Source organism: Protopterus annectens, chromosome 16.part0, assembly GCF_019279795.1.
Source record: "Protopterus annectens isolate FY-2018-M chromosome 16.part0, PAN1.0, whole genome shotgun sequence".
NCBI classification, from domain to species: domain Eukaryota; kingdom Metazoa; phylum Chordata; order Ceratodontiformes; family Protopteridae; genus Protopterus; species Protopterus annectens.
The window spans coordinates 41,038,939-41,057,430 of NC_056750.1; the positions used below are offsets into that span (position 1 = coordinate 41,038,939).

General features: G+C 42.6%; 1 protein-coding gene across 1 annotated transcript in view; it reads left to right on the top strand.

The window, feature by feature from the left end:
- The window catches only part of RAPGEF1 (Rap guanine nucleotide exchange factor 1), a 2,911,094-nt gene that overhangs the window by 2,840,872 nt on the left and 51,730 nt on the right, over positions 1-18,492 (top strand). The window lies entirely within an intron of this gene.

The window sequence follows — 18,492 nt, forward strand, 5'->3', positions numbered from 1 at the left end:
CAAGGAAAGGGGTTCTACTCCAGACTATTCCTAGTTCCAAGAAAGGAAAAAGTTGGAGACCAATTCTAGACCTGTCCACCCTGAATACTTACATCATTGTCCCAAAATTCAAAATGCTGACCCTACAGCAACTTCTTCCCATGCTGGGCAAGGAGTGTTGGCTGGTAACTCTAGATCTCAAGGAGGCACACCTGCACGTCCCCATTCGACCAATCTGCAGAAGATACCTCAGATTTCTTGCAGGATCAGAGCACTATCAATTCTCAGCATTGCCCTTTGGCTTATCTACTGCGCCCAGAGTATTCACAAAATGCCTGGCATCAGTAATCGCCCATTGCAGACTACAGGGAATTCAAATTTATCCATACCTGGACGACTGCCTGATACAAGGAGACAACAAAAGCAAGCTGACAACAGATTTACAAAGGGTCATTTACTTGCTTCAAGCACTGGGATACACAGTCAATTTACAAAAGTCAAGACTGATACCATCCCAGACAAGGACTTTCCTGGGAGCGGAATTGGACACAGTAAGACAAATGGCATTCCTAACTACAGAAAAACAAAACAAACTCCCTCTTTACTTCTTGGCACTAACAAAACTGAACAAGTTAACAGCAAGAAAGGTACTGCAGGCCTTGGGTTTCATGGCATCATGCATAATCTTGGTTCCATTTGCCAGACTACATATGAGAAAACTACAGTGGTACCTAAAGAATTTATGGCCCCAACACAGACACAGCCTAGAAACGGAAATCCCACTAATACCATGCTTAAAACAGGAGTTCCTATGGTGGGCTCAGGCATGCCAGTCAAACCCAGGCCTGCCCTTTCGCAAGGGTCAAGCAAGCCAGACCATCACAACAGATGCTTCAGACCTAGGATGGGGGGCGCATATGCTGGACAAATGCGTACAAGGACTGTGGACACAGGACCAACTTCACCTGCACATCAACCTAAAAGAAATGCTGGCAGTAAAACTGGCAATCCAAAAGTTCAGACCATTTCTCAAGGAGGACCACTTGATGATAAGGACAGACAACACCACAGTCATGTGGTACATCAACAAACAGGGAGGCACTCATTCCTACCCCCTATGCAGAATGACTTTGGAGCTGTGGACCCTGGCACTCAGCTACAACATCCAGTTACAGGCAATATTTGTGCCAGGAAAAGAAAACTCTCTAGCAGATATGTTAAGCAGGACCACATCGGATGCCCACGAATGGCAGCTGCACCCGGATATCTTCAAGACCATCTCGAAGAAATGGGGAATGCCTCAGATAGATCTATTTGCATCACCTTTCAATCACCAGCTCAAAAATTCTGCACAAGGACATTCCACCCACTAGCATGGAAAGTGGACTCGCTCTCCTTCAGCTGGAAAGGCCTAACAGCATATGCATTCCCACCTCTTCCCTTGATACACAAAGTACTACTAAAAATCAAGGAGGAACGTCCAAGGATAATCCTGATAGCTCCAAACTGGCCAAGACAGCATTGGTACCCACTGCTGAGGAGCATGTCTCGGAACAATATGTGGCCAATACCCCTGATGCCTTTGATGCTAACTCAGAACAACTTCAGCACCATGCATCCAAACCTAAAAACGCTGCAACTGACTGCATGGAACATCACGTAGCAGCTGCTAATACAGAACTTTCACAAGGAGTTAAAGACATTATTCTTGAAGCACGCAGGCCTTCAACTAGAAGGAATTATGCTGGGAAATGGAAAAGGTTTGTCATTTGGAGTTCTGAAAGAGGAAAAGATGTATCAAACATAGATATGCCTAACATTCTGGAGTATCTGGCCGAACTACTTCATTCAGGCCTGTCCTACTCCTCCATCAAGATTCATGCATCAGCTATTTCAGCAGAATACAGCTTTGATCCACCTGTTTTTTCACACCCTTTGCTCAGGCAGTTCCTCAGAGGAATCAAGAATGTAAAACCTCCAAGGAAACCACCATTGCCAGCTTGGGACTTGAACTTTGTGCTAGAAAAATTGACACTATCATCTTTTGAACCAGCAGCAACAGCAGACCTACAACACCTGTCATGGAAAACTGCTTTCCTACTGGCAATTACTTCAGCAAGGAGGGTTTCAGAACTACAGGCTTTAATGGCAGTGCAACCCTTTCTAATCTTCCACCAAGATAGAGTGTCCATGAGGACTAATCCTACATTTATGCCTAAGGTGGTATCCAGAGTGTCTTTAAACCAAGCAATCCACCTACCTACCTTCTTTCCCAACCCACAAAACAGAGGGGAAAGAATACTGCATACCTTGGATGTACATAGACAGCTACGCTACTACTTGGACAGAACAAAAATAGCAGAAAGACTGACCAACTTTTCGTAGCCTATGCAACAGGAAGGGAAGGAAAAGCTATTTCCAAACAGACAATCTCCAAATGGATAGGAAATTGCATACGATTCTGTTACTCCTTCCATGGAAAACCAATTCCACAGAACATAAGACCTCATTCTACAAGGGCAACAGCCACTACCACAGCCTTCTTACGAGGAGTGGCTACCAAAGACATTATTGAGGCGGCTACTTGGACCTCCGTGCATACATTTGCCAAGCATTATAATTTACCTCTATATTCCAGATCCCGAGCAGGGTTTGCCACTGCTGTTCTGCAAGGGATCCTAAACACACCATAATCTACTTTTATCCTCCTCCCTAGTTGGCTATGGTATTCTACCCAGTTGTTATGACTGCAGATGCATCCATGAAGGACATAGTACAGTTTTGTACCTACCATAAATGTAGATGTCCGAATTGGATAGCATCTGCAGTCAGGATTACCCTCCCTCCTTCCCCTCTGTGGTACTCCTAGGGTGTTTACCCTTCTAATAGCTAGCTAGTGGGGATTTCTTTCATGGTGTATTTGTTTGTATTTATGTACATACATGCTTATTTTTGTGTTTACCTCTATCTTTTGGAAACATTGGCATCTATCCAAAATTTTTAGCCTTCTATAGGGCTTCTGGCATCTGGGGCAAGAAACACTGAAGAAAATGGCGTTGTCTGATGCTTTTATACCCGAAGACCAACAGAGATGACGTCGGGTGAAGTGCGACATCAGCCGAAGCCGGACCCGGACTTTGGAATCCGGCCGACTGAAGGGCTGCCTGACGACAGGACAACCCAGTTGTTATGACTGCAGATGCTATCCAATTCGGACATCTACATTTATGGTAGGTACAAAACTGTACTTTTTGTTACCTGAGATTCAGTTCTGTTGCGTGACCCTGGTGTAGTTCTTGATGAGTGGCTGATGCTTAAAGGGACCATATTTTAGTGGTTGTTGAGTCATCGTGTTTCCATTTGCAGAATACCTCCTTGATCAAGCACCGTATTCCTCCCAGTGACCTTTTTTTTCTGTGGTTCATGCTTTGAGTTATTCACATTTAGATTTTTGTAACTCTTTGTTAGCAGTTCTTCCTGACTGCATCTTATTCAAACTTCTACTGCACATCTACTATCTGAAGTTTCAAGACATCACAGTGTTATGCCACTCATGTTTACTTTGCACTGGCTTCCATTAGATATTGTGTTATGTACAATATTTATCTTATGGTGTATCTTTGTTTTCATAGCTTTAGGCCACCATACCTGAAGGGTCTTTTACATACCTATAAACCCTTCTTGTTCACTCTTTCCAGCTCCCAAAATGTCCTTTCTGTTCTGTCTTACCTTTACATACCTTCAGTTACCAAGGACCTGCACTTTGGAACCATCTTCTGGGCTGACTTTGGGAAATATCTACTGTTGCAGGTTTCAAAAGTGCTCTAAAAACATATTTGTTTGATGTTCATGTTTCATGAGTGTTTATGTTGCTGGTTGTCTTTATTGTTCAAGCACTTAAATAAATTTGAATTTTGAATTTGAAAGGAGGATATTTGTGGAGTTTGTGAAGGGTCATGTAAATGAGTTTTAGCTGCTACAGTACTATTGTGCTTTGCTTTAAAGTTCAAGCCATCCTGTGTGTTTGTTTTATTTATTTATGGTAGTGCTTGGCAATAATGTATCTTACATCAGATATTTTCTGCAACTTTGTCAGTATTTTTGTAGCAGTGTTGTAGTTTGATAGTCACATTTTTGTAGGTCAGCAGAACAATGGATGTGTATAATAAGGTTTGTAGGCGAACAGATTCTGGTGTAATGGGAAGAATGTTCCCTGATATGGAACCTTTTGACCAGTAGGGCATTCCTAGTTTTTGGTTTGTTTTGCTTATGACAGTTTATGAGCTTGTTAAATTTTAGGTTATCTGCAATCATGCCTAGTAACTTACTGTGGTCAGCTGTTTCTGCAGTACTGTTCAGAGATGCTGTTGTTGAAATCCTAGATTTGTTGTGCTGTAGGTGTATTTGAAAAGAGAAAAGCTTTGCCTTTTTAACATTTGCTAGTAGCTGGGAATTTAGATGCCGTTGCTGGAATTGACAGAGTGGTTTGGGTTTGAAGTAGCTTGCTGTGACGGATAAGGGTCGAGTCATCTGCATACTGTACTAGTGTAGTCAATAGTCATGGGATTGACTTTGTACATGTCATTTATGAATATTTTAAGTAGCGAAGGGCCAAGAATAGTACTCTGTGACACACTGATTGCTATTGGAAGGTGTGTTGAGATATTTTGCCACCAACACCCACCTGTCTTCTTTTGGTCCGACAGCTAGAACTCATAAATTAGCTTGTTGACTTAGTCCCATGTTACATAGTCTTTGAAGGAATAGCTGGTGGGAAACCATAATGAATGCTTTATTGAGGTCTAGATCTATGACTGAGACAAGTTTGTTGGTTAAGCTGAGTGCTTGTATGATGTTCATCATGTTACACTGCTGCAGTCATTACACTTGGGTTATCCTGCCGTCAGGCGGTCCCGCAGTCGTCCAGAGTTCCAAAGTCTTGGTCCGGCGTCAGTTGCTGTCGCCCCCTCCTTGACGTCAGTGCGACAGGGGTATATAAGATGCAGCTGACGCCATTTTCTTCAGTCTTTCTTGCCGTGCGGTGCCCGAAGCAGAAGCAGTTCGCAAGTGCCGGTCGGCCGACTCCTGAGATTTTCATTTCGAATCCAGAACTGAAGTCTTCTAAAACAGCTAAGTACCCCGTTGGAGAAACTTTTTCTTGCCTCAGTCCGATGTCAGTAAAAGCTAATAATTGTATTTCTTGTGGGAAGCAAATACCTCATAAGGATTTCCACTCCTATTGTATTCCATGCCTAGGCTCTGACTACGACGTCACTGGTTTTCGGTTTTGTGCTAGGTTTAACAAGTGCACTATTAAACGTCAGTTTGATTTTGCCCGACATTATTTTGGTAGAAAATTCAATTACACCATGCCGTCGGAAATTCCGATGACCGCAATGCATAAAAAGCACAAGGACAAGACAGGCATCCAAGGCCCAAAACTGACGACGAGGCCTCTTCTAGGCCGGTCGCCGGTTCTCTGGTTTTCAGCGAGGCGCATACGCAGCCCCTGACTACCGCTTCCACAGAGCCACAGACTGCCTCCAACTCCGACGTGGAGCTGGCTGGGCCTTCGGATGCACTAGGTCTTCAGCTTACCGATCCTAAACCTTCAGAGGGAACCGAAGTAGCTGAGCAATCCACAGCTATAGAGGGTGTTTTCAGACCTACCCAGTTAACCATTAAACCCTCTGCTAAGTCTAAGCCCCCCTTAAAAGCAAAGAAACAGACACAACTTTCTCCAGGACAGGCTTCCATGCCTAAGAAACAAATGCTTAGAATGGCCAAGGACCTAATCACCCTGATCAGGGAGTCCCATCCCCCTCCTGATAAAAGGCCCAGACAGGATGCAGACTATGAATCTTCTGACCAGGTGTCCATTTCCTCAGACTCTTCCTCGGACCTAGGATATTCTTTATCCCCTAATGAGGATTCTGATGCTGAGGAATCAATTCCATCAGCCTCTCCGCCTGAGGATTACTCCATTGGGGAGACCTTACATACCATGAGGGAGCATTTCCAGTGGAAGGCCAGGATTACTCAGAATCCAAGAAAAGGCTCAGAGACTTCCTTTTATTGCCTCAACACAGACCCCTTGCTATCCCACCAGTTTTAGATATTGTGGATGCCCTGAATCCAGTTTGAACCCTGACTCCTTACCCCCAGCCCCAGTTAAACCGGATAGATATTAGAGTCCCTGACTCTCACAAATTTCTGTACAAAAGCCCTGTTGCTGACCCTGAAACTATTTCTCAGGGACCCAAAGGGATTAATGCCTCATCAGCAAAAAATCCAGTTCCCTCTGACAGAGATTCCAGAGCATTACACAGATGGGGAAAGAAGGTATATACATCTGCAGCTTTAGCAGTGAGAGCCTTGAATTGCCAGTTTCACATGCTAAAATATCAGCAATTTTTAATGCCTCGGTGGAAACAAAAGATGCTTCCAGATTCAGATCCTCCTAAGCTGAACAAGTGGGAAAAAATGCTTTGCAATGTGGGTTTGATTCCTTAGAGGCCTCCTGTAGAGCAGCAGTTACAGGCTCTGTCATTAGAAGGCATGCTTGGTTAAAAGAACATAGGTTACCAGATCATGTTAAGGTCAAATTATTGGATGCACCTTTGCAGCGGGATGTGCTGTTTGGAGTTAAGGCAGAGGAGGTATTAAATAAGATGAAGGATAAGGCAAAATCTATTCAAACAGTGAAAGATTTCTTACAGCTTCAGCTTCCTCGTTTTAGCAGAAATTGGCCAACTAAGAATTGGTCCTTTCCAGTCACAGATAGACCTCAAAGGGGCAGATACAGACGTCCAAGAGGTAAAGGTCAGACACAAGGCCCTTACAGGCCTCGACAATGGGGCACACCAGGCCAGAAAGAAGGGGAAGACAGGCCTCAACCTTATAAAAAACAGCCTCAATGACTTTCCACTGCAGCTGCCAAACAGCTCTCTCTTGGCAGCCCCCTTAGGAGGAAAACTGGCACTTTTCTATCACAACTGGCATTGCATCACCAAAGACAAATGGGTTCTCAACATTGTATCTCAAGGTTACAGGTTACATTTTCACACCCTGCCAAAGCTAAAATGAATGCCAAATCTGCCACCAAATCAATGGGCAGAGGCTCAAAGACAAATTACAGCACTCATGGACATGAGAGCTATTCAAAAGGTACCACCACAGGAACAAGGACAAGGATTTTACTCAAGACTCTTTCTGGTTCCCAGAAAGGACAAAGCATGGAGGACCCATTTTGGACCTTTCTACACTAAACACTTACCTGGATGTTCCGAAATTCAAGATGTTGACACTACAGCAGCTTATTCCCATGCTGGGCAAGAAAGCTTGGCTTGTGACTTTGGACCTCAAAGAGGCATACCTTCATGTCTCTATCAGACAAAACTGCAGAAGATACCTTAGATTTCTAGCTGGTTCAATGCACTATCAATTCTCTGCACTGCCGTTTGGCTTATCTACTGCGCACAGGGTCTTCACAAAGTGCCTGGCACCAGTAATTGCATTTTGCAGGCAAAAAGGAATTCAAATTTATCCATACCTGGACGATTGCCTGATTCAAGCAGAGAGCAAGGACATTCTACTAAAGCATCTGGCGTACGTAAAAAAGTTAAGTTGCCTGGGGTACACAGTAAACGAAAAGAAATCAAAACTAGTGCCATCACAATAGATAATATTCCTGGGTGCCAGCTTGAACACAGCGGCCCAGATGGCTTATCTCACGCCAGTCAAGCAAGGACAACTGACTCAATATTTTCAATTAATGGCAACAAAGACGCAACTCCCTGCAAGAAAAATTGTGCAGGCCTTGGGCTACATGGCATCATGCATACTACTAATTCCATATGCCAGACTGCATATGAGGAAACTACAATGGTACCTAAAGAGTGTATGGTCTCAATACTGTCAAAGTTTGGAAACAGTTATTCCACTAATTCCCTGCCTACAACAGGAGTTTCGATGGTGGGCACAAGCTTGTCACCTCAACAAGGGACAGCCTTTCACTCAACCCACGGCCAGGCAGACACTGACAACAGATGCATCGGATTATGCCTGGGGAGCACACATGGTAGGAAAATGTATCCAGGGTGAGTGGCCCACAGAGCAAAGACATCTCCACATCAATCAAAAAGAGATGCTAGCTGTACAAAATGCTATTATAGCTTTCAAGGACCTATTGCATCCAGGACAATTACTACTAAAGACAGACAACACCACAGTTATGTGGTACATAAACAAGCAAGGGGGCACACGCTCCTACCCCCTCTGCAGACAAGCCATGACCTTGTGGAACACAGCTTTGAAGTACCAAGTTCATCTGCAAGCACAATTCCTGCCAGGAGAGAAAAACACACTGGCAGATGACCTAAGCAGAAACATCATGGACCCACACGAATGGGAACTGAACCCACAAATATTCAGAATGATAACACAAAAATGGTGGAGCTCGGACATTGATCTGTTTGCTTCCCCAAAGAACTGCCAATTACAGAAATTCTGCACAAGACGCTACCATCCACAAGCGGATGCCTTCTCATTCAGCTGGAATAAACTACAAGTATACACTTTCCCTCCTTTACCTCTCCTTCCAAAGGTACTCATAAAAGCCAGGCAGGAAGAGCCAAAAATTATCCTGATTGCACCAGACTGGCCATGCCAGCACTGTTACCCAATCTTAAAGAACTTAGCACAAGAGCCACCCTGGATTTTGCCTCAAATCCCACAGTTGCTGACACAACACAACAATCAAATACTTCACAGCCAGCTAAAGACCTTAAATCTAGCTGCATGGAAAATTCCTTAGTCAAGCAAGCAATGCCTCTCTCCAAATCTGTTATGGATGTCATTCTGGAGGCCAGAAGGCCTAGCACTAGGAAAGTGTACTCGGATAAATGGAAGAGATTCTGTGCCTGGAACCAAGCGCACAACCTTGACCCTCTTGTCCCAAACATTCCTCAGGTACTACAATACTTAACTGAGATGCTGGACAAAGTCCTCTCTTTTTCATCCATCAAGATCCACGCCTCAGCTATCTCTGCTCATTACAACACGGATCCACAATTTTTTTCTAACCCTTTGCTCAGACAATACCTCAGAGGGGCTAAAAACATAAGACCACCCCGTAGAGCACCTACACCAACTTGGGACCTCAACTTTGTTTTGGAAAAATTAACTTTACCTCCTTTTGAGCCAGCTAACACAGCAGAATTAAAATACATCTCTTGGAAAACTGCTCTGCTACTGACAATAACATCAGCACAAAGAGTTTCAGAATTACAGACACTAATGGCAGTGGAACCTTTCCTCATCTTCCACCAGGACAGGTTGTCTTTAAGAACTAACCCTACGTTTATGCCAAAGGTGGTATCAAGTGCGGTTCTAAACCAAACTATTCACTTGCCAACTTTTTATCCAAAACCACAGAACAAAGGGGAGAGACTACTACATTCTTTGGACAATCACAGGCAGCTAAGCTTCTACTTGGACAAAACCAAAGCTTTCAGAAAATCTGAGCAATTATTGGTAGCATACGCTGCAGGAGCACAGGGAAAAGCCATTTCAAAGCAGATTATTTCAAAATGGATAGGACACTGTATACGTTTCTGCTATACCCACCATGGGAAACCTGTACCTAGCAGCATTAGATCTCACTCCACCAGGGCAACAGCCACTTCAACTGCCTACCTCAGAGGAGTACCTACCAAGGATATTTTGGAAGCAGCAACATGGAGTTCTGTGCATACCTTCACCAAACATTACCATTTGCCTTTATACTCCAAATCCAGAGCTGGCTTCGCCACTGCTGTACTGCAGGGCCTTATAGCCACCCCTAATGCCTTATAGATCCAGCCTTATAGATCCAGCCTTCCTACCTCAGCTTAGGGATTCCACCCAAGTGTAATGACTGCAGCAGTGTAACATGATAAACATAGTACAGTTTTGTACCCACCATAAATGTAGATGTTCGAGTGTAAATACTGCTGCAGTCCAGGTTACCCTCCCTCCTTCCCCTCTTACTTTCTGGTACTTACCTAGGGCATCTACCCTTTATTACCTATGGGGAGTATTTGCTGGTAATTAAAAATGTTTGTTTGCTTTTCTTTTATATTTTTTTACTAGCAATTTGAATTGCCTACCTATTTGGGGGCACCTGACATCTGGGGCAAGAAAAACTGAAGAAAATGACGTCGGCTGCATCTTATATACCCCTGTCGCACTGTTGTCAGGTAGGAGGCGACAGCAACCGACGCCAGACCAAAACTTTCGAATTCTGGCTGACTGCGGGACTGCCTGACGGCAGGATAACCCAAGTGTAATGACTGCAGCAGTGTTTACACTCGAACATCTACATTTATGGTAGGTACAAAACTGTACTTTATAGGAGTTTAAGTAAGGCTGTTTTGTTGTGATTTGGTCTGCATCCGTTCTGATTTTCTCATAGTAGGTTACTGCTTGTTAGGATGTGTAGGATATGTTGCTGAATGTATTTTTCCAGAATTGTGGAGAGTGGGCCTAATGTGACTATTTGCCCGTAGTTTGATAGATGTGTGGATGTCTTACCTTTATGACGAGGAATAATGCAAGATGATTTCCATTGTACAGGGGCACTTTCACTGCTAGACTTGTTCATGAAGACCTAGAATGGGAAAACAGTGGCTTCTGTGGATATGTGCAGGTACGCTGCAGGATTGCTGTCAGGGGCTAAGGTAGTAGGACTGAGAAAGGCTAAACAGTGGCTTCTGTGGATATGTGTAGGTACACTGCTGGATTGATGTCAGGGGCTAAGGTAGTAGGACTGAGAAAGGGTAAACAGTGGTTTCTGTGGATATGTGCAGTACGCTGCAGGATTGCTGTCAGGGGCTAAGGTAGTAGGACTGAGAAAGGGTAAACAGTGGCTTCTGTCGATATGTGCAGGTACGCTGCTGGATTGTTAGGGACTAAGGTAGTAGGACTGAGAATGGGTAAACAGTGATTTCTGTAGATATGTGCAGGTACGCTGCTGGATTGCTGTCTGGGGCTATGGTAGAAGGACTGATGAAGGGTAAACAGTGGCTTCTGTGGATATGTGCAGGTACGCTGCTAGATTGCTGTCAGGGGCTAAGCTAGTGGGACTGAGAAAGGCTAAACAGTGGTTTCTGTGGGTATGTGTGGGGGTACGCTGCTGGATTGCTGTCAGGGGCTAAGGTAGTAGTTTTGATTTGATGTAGAGTGACTCTGAAAGTCACATAATCAGTTTGGTTACATTTCCATTTTTTGCCATGCTTTATCTTTTACAGTTAATTTCATATTTAGCGTCTGTAGTAAGCCGTGGAGTTGGTTTTGTTTTTATTATTAAGAAAAACTTCATTAAATAAATTGATTACGTTGTCTAGGGAGCAGGTACTTTTGAAGGGCCAGTTGCAATTCGCTAGCTAGTTGTTGACATGTTTGTTGATGGTCTAAGTTCTATTTTTTTTAGTGGACCCAAGTACAGTGGAGGGAATTGTCTAATTTGATTTGTTTCCAGAAAATAAATGTTGGACCATGGTCCCTTAGTGTCTCAGTAGTGCCAGAATATGATATATTTTGTGGATTATTGATTAATATCCAGCCAAGTGTAGGATACCTGTCTGTCTTTTGGTCAGTTCTAGTAGGTGTAATATTTGTTGTACTCTAACTTGATGGGTATCTGTATTGTGTGTGGAAGGGTGAGGGATGTGTCTCAGGTGGGCAGTGAGATGTGATAGAATGGTACTAGTTTTGCAGTGCTGTTTGCATCTGCATTTCAAGGACTGTAGCCTACTGTGATGAGGAGGTCCTGGTGTTTAAATGTATGTTACATGACAGTGTCTGCTTTGGTAATATGTGGGTGAGTAGTGCTGGTTAGAGTTACTTAAGACCAAGCAGACAAGTGCTCCGGATTGTATGGAATGCTCCGCACTTGTGGTTGATTAACCCCACTGTTCCTCTGTTCTGCAATGAGCAGCCATTGCTCCGCTTTGTGTGGAATGCTCCGCACTTGTGGTTGATTAACCCCACTGTTCCGCTGTTCTGCAATGAGCAGCCGTTGCTCCGCTTTGTGACTTTTGACTGGCTTGTGCAGTTATAGCCAATCGGCATCGCAATATACAAGCCGGTGTCTTGCAAAGAATGTTCTGTTAGGATGAAAGGTGAGTGCCTTGCTTTGTGATGCGTGTTGAGCACTTCAGGGCGGAATTACAAATGTAAGTTTTGAAACCGTCATTTGTGTAAGTAGTACTGCTGGGACCAGATGTGTATTAAATGTAATGTCCGCACGGTAATCCCTTCCCATTTTCCACTGATTGGCCATTGTGAGATGCCTTACTTGGTTGACATCAAGTGCTACCGAGAGAGTTTTTTGATTCCATCAGTTTTCTGATATTAAAATGATGTCACAAGTGGTACTGGATTACATATTGGGATCCAAGTCATTTCTGATGGTAGGTCATTGTTTTACTCCTGTTAAGTGAGTGGTGGTGCTTGTAGGACGTATGCATAGTTTCCTGATTTACAAAACTGAGGGCAAAGCCTGAACAATTTAAGGTACTTTAATATACTTTTATTTACCTAAGCTAGAAAGCTTTTAGATTTGCAAGTCAGACTCACTCGCAAAGAAACATTGCTTGCTGTATGATAGGTATGCTAAGTAATTAAAGTTGTAGTGATATACTTAAAATAGTTGGACATCTATGAGTTAAAAGGTGTACGCTTGGCTGCGTCTGCGTGATCAATATTATCATTTGGATGAGATGTTTAACAGAGGTTCCACAGTCAAGTAATTCACATCTTTAAGAAAGTGAGTGAACTTTTTTGTGCCTGACTATTCAATTCTCCCTCCCTTTACATGCTCAGTGCTGCCCACGTTCCATTCAGTAAAACCTGTAAATGAATGCTTTAAAAGTTATTTTTTTCAGTTGGCATTTACTATTTATATCGTTAAGGTATTTTTTTATTTGCATTTAATAAAACCTGTTAATACATTCTGTGGTTTAATAAATTTTCTACATTACCCCATTGTACACCTACATCCACTTTTTCTAAAGTATGACAAATATTTTTTTTTTTTAAGTCGCTGCAGTTGTGTACAATTTGCTTACTGTATTAAGTTTCTTTTCTCCCAACACGCACATGTTCATAAATTTTCATAAATTTCACCAGTAATCCTAAGTGTTATACATGCAGCAAAGTAACACATACTGTACATTCAGCCAGAGATGAGTAATGGCCCAAGTAAAACGTGCCTGTGGGTCCTTATTGTAGATGTAAAATACAGGGGTATGTTTTTGTTGTAAAGGTGATGTAATACGATCAGCTAGTTGGTATTTGCTACACTGATGGTAGGTGTCACACACATGCGAACCATTAATAATTGTCACAGTGGGACCCCAACATGAGAACTATTAAGCATAGCACCCAATGAAATAGTTCTTTTAGTTTTTGTTTAAAGTTTTTGCAAGCACTGAGCATCAGTCTTGTAGTAGACTGTGTGCATATTGTTGATCATTTGGTGTCAACAATAGTGCCATTCAACAAAGTAAATAAATACATGGGGGGGACATTATATCTCCTTGTAGGCTTTAAAAGCAACATGTAAAATGGAGCTACTGCTTTGCTGATGTACTGACATGCAAGTAATTCCCCCAAATGGTGTTAGTAATGTCAACAAATAAATGGAAAATTCATGTCATCTTTTCCATTGATATATTCTATCTCAGTATCTCTCTTAGTAGAGAATTTATTAAGTCAGAAAAAGTTATTTTTATTATTTCCTTAAAATAACTTCATGCAGTGACAGTGTGCTAATGTATAACCAACATAACAAGTATGTCATACAACTCAAGACACTAAAGTAAACCAAACCAGAAAGGCATCGTTTACAGAACAAAACTAATTACAAAGCAAATTTTACAGTTATTCTGTACTTTAAATTAACAATGCTGTTCATCCACATTGTAACAGAATGCCTTACTAATGGAATGTGAATAGAATAACAGCAAAGTTTCCATATGGAATACGATGCAGTGGTCATTGCCCAGCACACTACAGTGCAGGGGCAGTAATGTGGAAACAGCGGCTCGAGACAGAAATATAATTACCCATCTCCAGCAGACATTGCATAACAGAACATTTTGACTTCACAAAAAGAGTAAATTTTTTCTTGCCAGCTACTTCATACTTTCAAATATTATTGTTGACCACAGGAGAATAATATGCTGATTAAACTAATCATATGAGATTTGGGAGATATAGACTGAAGTGCAAATATTTAATACAGCACACAGTGATTGAAACTGTCGATTCATTTAAGGACCTGAGTATTATTGGGTAGATTCAGCTTTGAGTTTTTCTAATCATATTAACCAGTTGGTTAATGATGGTGTTGGAACTATAGGTTATATAAAAAAGATTTATAAAGTCTAGAAAATCAGAAATGGTGGATGTCATTGTTTGTCAGTTATTATAGACCCAAACTTGAGTATGGAATAACAATATGGAAACCTCACAAGAAAACAAGCATGAGTAAACTGGAAAGAATACAGCGGAAATATACCAAAGGCATCCATGAATGTGAAACTTTAAGTTATTCAGAAAGACTGAGATATCTGAACTTGTACAGTGTCTCGTACAGATATAAAAGAGGTGTTCTTATTCAGTTATGTAGGGCATTTAGAGACAACTACCTCTGGTAATGATTGGGGTTATCAAAAAGTAGTAAAGCATTATCAGACAATCTATATAGAAGATTCCAAAGTCTTGGTGAGTAACTTCATGAGATGAACCCTGTTTTTTGCAAAATCTCACCAAGATGTTACTCATACATGGACTGTATTTTATATAGCATATATCATGAACAGAAGTAAGTTAAGAAATAGAAAAAAAGATAGCGGGGTACACAAGACCAAGGATAAAAATGTGCCTAATCCTGGTAGGCGCATTGGTGCCAAGACTGGAAAAAAATGACAATGTAGAATCCTCAAGACACAGAAACATTTCTACAGTTTGGTAGGCCAGGCTCAGGGGGAGGATGCCCCCCCCCCCTGTTGTAGAAGGAAGAAGTCCATAAAAATTGGAAAAACAGGTAGGCCAAAAAAAGAGCCGTAAAGATGATAGTGTATTATTGAGGATAAGAAAGAAAGTATGTATTTTTACTATTACGCAAGAAGCCCAGAATTTTCAGATAGAAGATATACCAAAAGATCAAGTGAGAAGTTAGAGGAAATAGAAATACTTCACAAGAAGAACTGTCAGAAGCATGAAAAAAAAAATGTGTTTGTTAATACAATAGATTTGTGGAAAACATTATATAGATCAAGAAACCTTGGGCCGTTTGGAAAAAGAAGCGACTGAGGAAGTGCAAAAATATAACAAAATCTAGAGACTTTTGAAAGGCACACAAAAGAAGTGTGGACATGGGAAAGAAAGAGAGATCTGATATGGTGCAATATTTATGAAAAGAAGAAAGCTAAATTAATCAACACAAAAAGGGCAGCCTCAAAGATATTCGAAGAGAAGTACAGGCAAAGGCATCCAGATATAGAAGAATTCACAATAAAAAAATAAGATCACAAAGACTGACCGTAGAACAGAAGATTAGTAAAGAAGAAGTTAAAAATAGAAGATTAAGCTATGGAATACTTGTGAAGTGAAGGATTTAGTGCAGAAAGTCTAACACAGGTAACATCACAGCATGATGAAACAAGTCCCCAAAGTAAGGATAAACAAGAGGAGTAGGAGACATCTGAAGAAGAAATATGGACATGGGAAAGAAAGAGATTTAATATGGTGCGATATTTATGCAAAGGAGAAAGCAAAACTAATCAATACAAAAAGAACAGCACCAAAGAGAAATACAGGCAAAAGGCATCCAGATATGGAACATTTTAAAATACAAAAAAGAGGAAAAGTCGAAATTTCTAGTAGTGGAGATGTTAAAGAAATAGAAAATGAGGTTATGGATTTCCTGCAAAGTGAAGGATTTAGTGTAGAAAATCTAACTTGTATAACATCATAGCAGGATAGAGCAATGGATCCCCAAATTAAGGAGAAACTAGTGGAGCAGGAAAAGTCTGATCAGTTGCCATATGAAGATACTTTGGAGCCTTTCATATGAAACCAGTACAAATGTTCAGTTGGAGTTGCACAGCTAGGGAAGGAACAGAAACTGTGGCATCTTTGACCCAGTCAGTGTTGTGGAGTGGTAGAACAGTGAGATGTCCTCATATTCCTATGTTGCAGTATTCTTGTTGTGGGATTTCCTGCCCTCAGGTGACTCGTAAGTCAACTGCCATACAAAAGCTTTAGCTTGGCTGTTGCAGTTGCATGGGACATCACAAGTAGGGCCATAAACCAGGGGCCTTAAATGTGACATCTGCACGCACACTGAACTTTTCAGACGCAGGCGACCGACGCATCGTGTGTTCGCTCCTTCACATCCAATGTCTCAAAATAAAAGGTAAGTAACCTGTTATTGCTTAGGCTTGGTTTGTTGAACAATTTATAGCCGATGTCAGGTAAAAAGGGCAAATGCCAGTGAGGGCGCCAGATACCCCATAAAGACTCCCATGATCGGTGTGTGTTTTGCTTAGGCTGGAAGCACGACCATACCACTTGCTCCATTTGTCAATCATTAGTGCTAAAGACCCTACGCAGCCATCTGGCCGTGCTTAACCTTTACTTAGAAAACCAGCACCTTAAGCAGTTAGCCCCAAGGATGGATCCTGCCTCTGAGGCCACGTCAGAACCTCCACGTAAGAAGGCCAAGTTTCCCAGCCCCTCTTCTCCTGCCGCTCCGTTACCGGATGCCCCACCAGCTGCCAGTTTAGGAGCTGAAGGGACACCCGGCAGATCCGTCGACTTCGACGACCTTTGTGGAAGCAGTTACTCAGCCGATGACCGGCACGTCCCCGGAGCCAACCCAGACCCCAACTACCATCGAGTCCGATGGGGAACCAGAATCTGTAGAGCTTCCGACCGGGATCCCGCCTTCAGAAACTATCACTATCGGACACGATTCCAGGCCTGCTCCAACGTCTACACCAGCAAAAAAGAAACAGAAAACCAAGCATACCTCTTCCACTGCAGAAGGCCTACTGGACTGGCAGTCCTTCACTTCTTCCCTGATACAGGCCTTCATGGCCCTTAGGCCTTCAGCCTCATCCTCCACTACTCTACCTTTGCTCAGCCCTAGGCCTGCTTCAGCCCCCCCCCTTGTGACATCTCAGGTTAGGGAAGAAGAGCATGATGCATCCTTTTCCTCCTCTGAGGACTCAGTAACTTACACCTCCCAAATTGCTTCACCCCAGGAGTATTATTCTCCTGCTGAGGAATCTATAGAGGGAGATTCCCCCCTGGGGATATCACATTTGGTGAGACTATCACCAGAATTAAAGATTATTTCAAGTGGGATACCTCACAGATGTCTGAATGTCTGATACCCAAAAGAGGTATTTTGAGCTTCTTCAAGTAGAATCCCCCTCCCCTTCTTCTGTTCCACCAGTCCTACCTGCTTACCTAGATGCCTTTAACTCTGCATCTAAGACTCCAGATTCACAGCCACCTGCCCCCAAGTGACCAGATCACTTTTTCAAGGTGCCTGGCTAGCAATAATTCTTAATCAAACCTCCCTTGGCAGACCCAGCAGTGATTGCAACCTATCCTGATAAGCAATCCAGACTCCCTACCTCTGCCTCACTCCTACTCACAGATAAAGACAGTAAATTTATGGGTAGGATAGGTAAGAAGGTCTATAACTCCTCCACTTTGGCTTTCAGAGCCATTAACTATCAGACGCATATGACCAAATATGGTCTAGACTTGGTCTCTCAAGCCTCTTCCATGCTGGCCACTATCCTTGACTGCCCCACAAAGGCTGACATCTCCTCCAAACTTTCTCTAGCTACACAAGTAGATAGACACTTGATCAGATGCAGCTGTGATGCTGCAGATGCATCTGCTCGCTCTGCAGCATGTACTTCAGTTCTCAGGAGATACTCCTGGCTGAGACTTCAAAATCTCCCAGAAGACTTTTAAGTCAAAGATCTTGGATGCCCCCTGGGCCACAATTTCCTTTTTGGAAAGCAATCTGCAGATCTTTTTAAGAATCTCCTAGAAAAAAGTAAAGAATTACAGGACATGAAACATTTATTAGTGTCCCCTATTCCTGAGTACTATAGAAATTATCCAGCAAAAGCCACCTTTGTGAGGCAAAACCCAGCCCAGGTGGGTAGTTCCTCTTCCAGATCTAGAAGAGGTGCAAAAAGACCTACCACTTCCAGACCTGCTGCTCCACAGCCTAAGCCTAGATAGCCTTTTTAGGACAGAGGAGGCTCCAATAATGTGTGACTGCCTTGCCCCCTACCACACTCAGCCCACCTCTCCCACTGCCTCCCCTTCTGGAAAACAATCACCTCGGACAAATGGGTACTGTTCATAATACAAAAAGGATACTTCCTCTCCTGGAAAGTAAAACCACCCATGAGAGGCATTCTTTTCCCTCCCAAA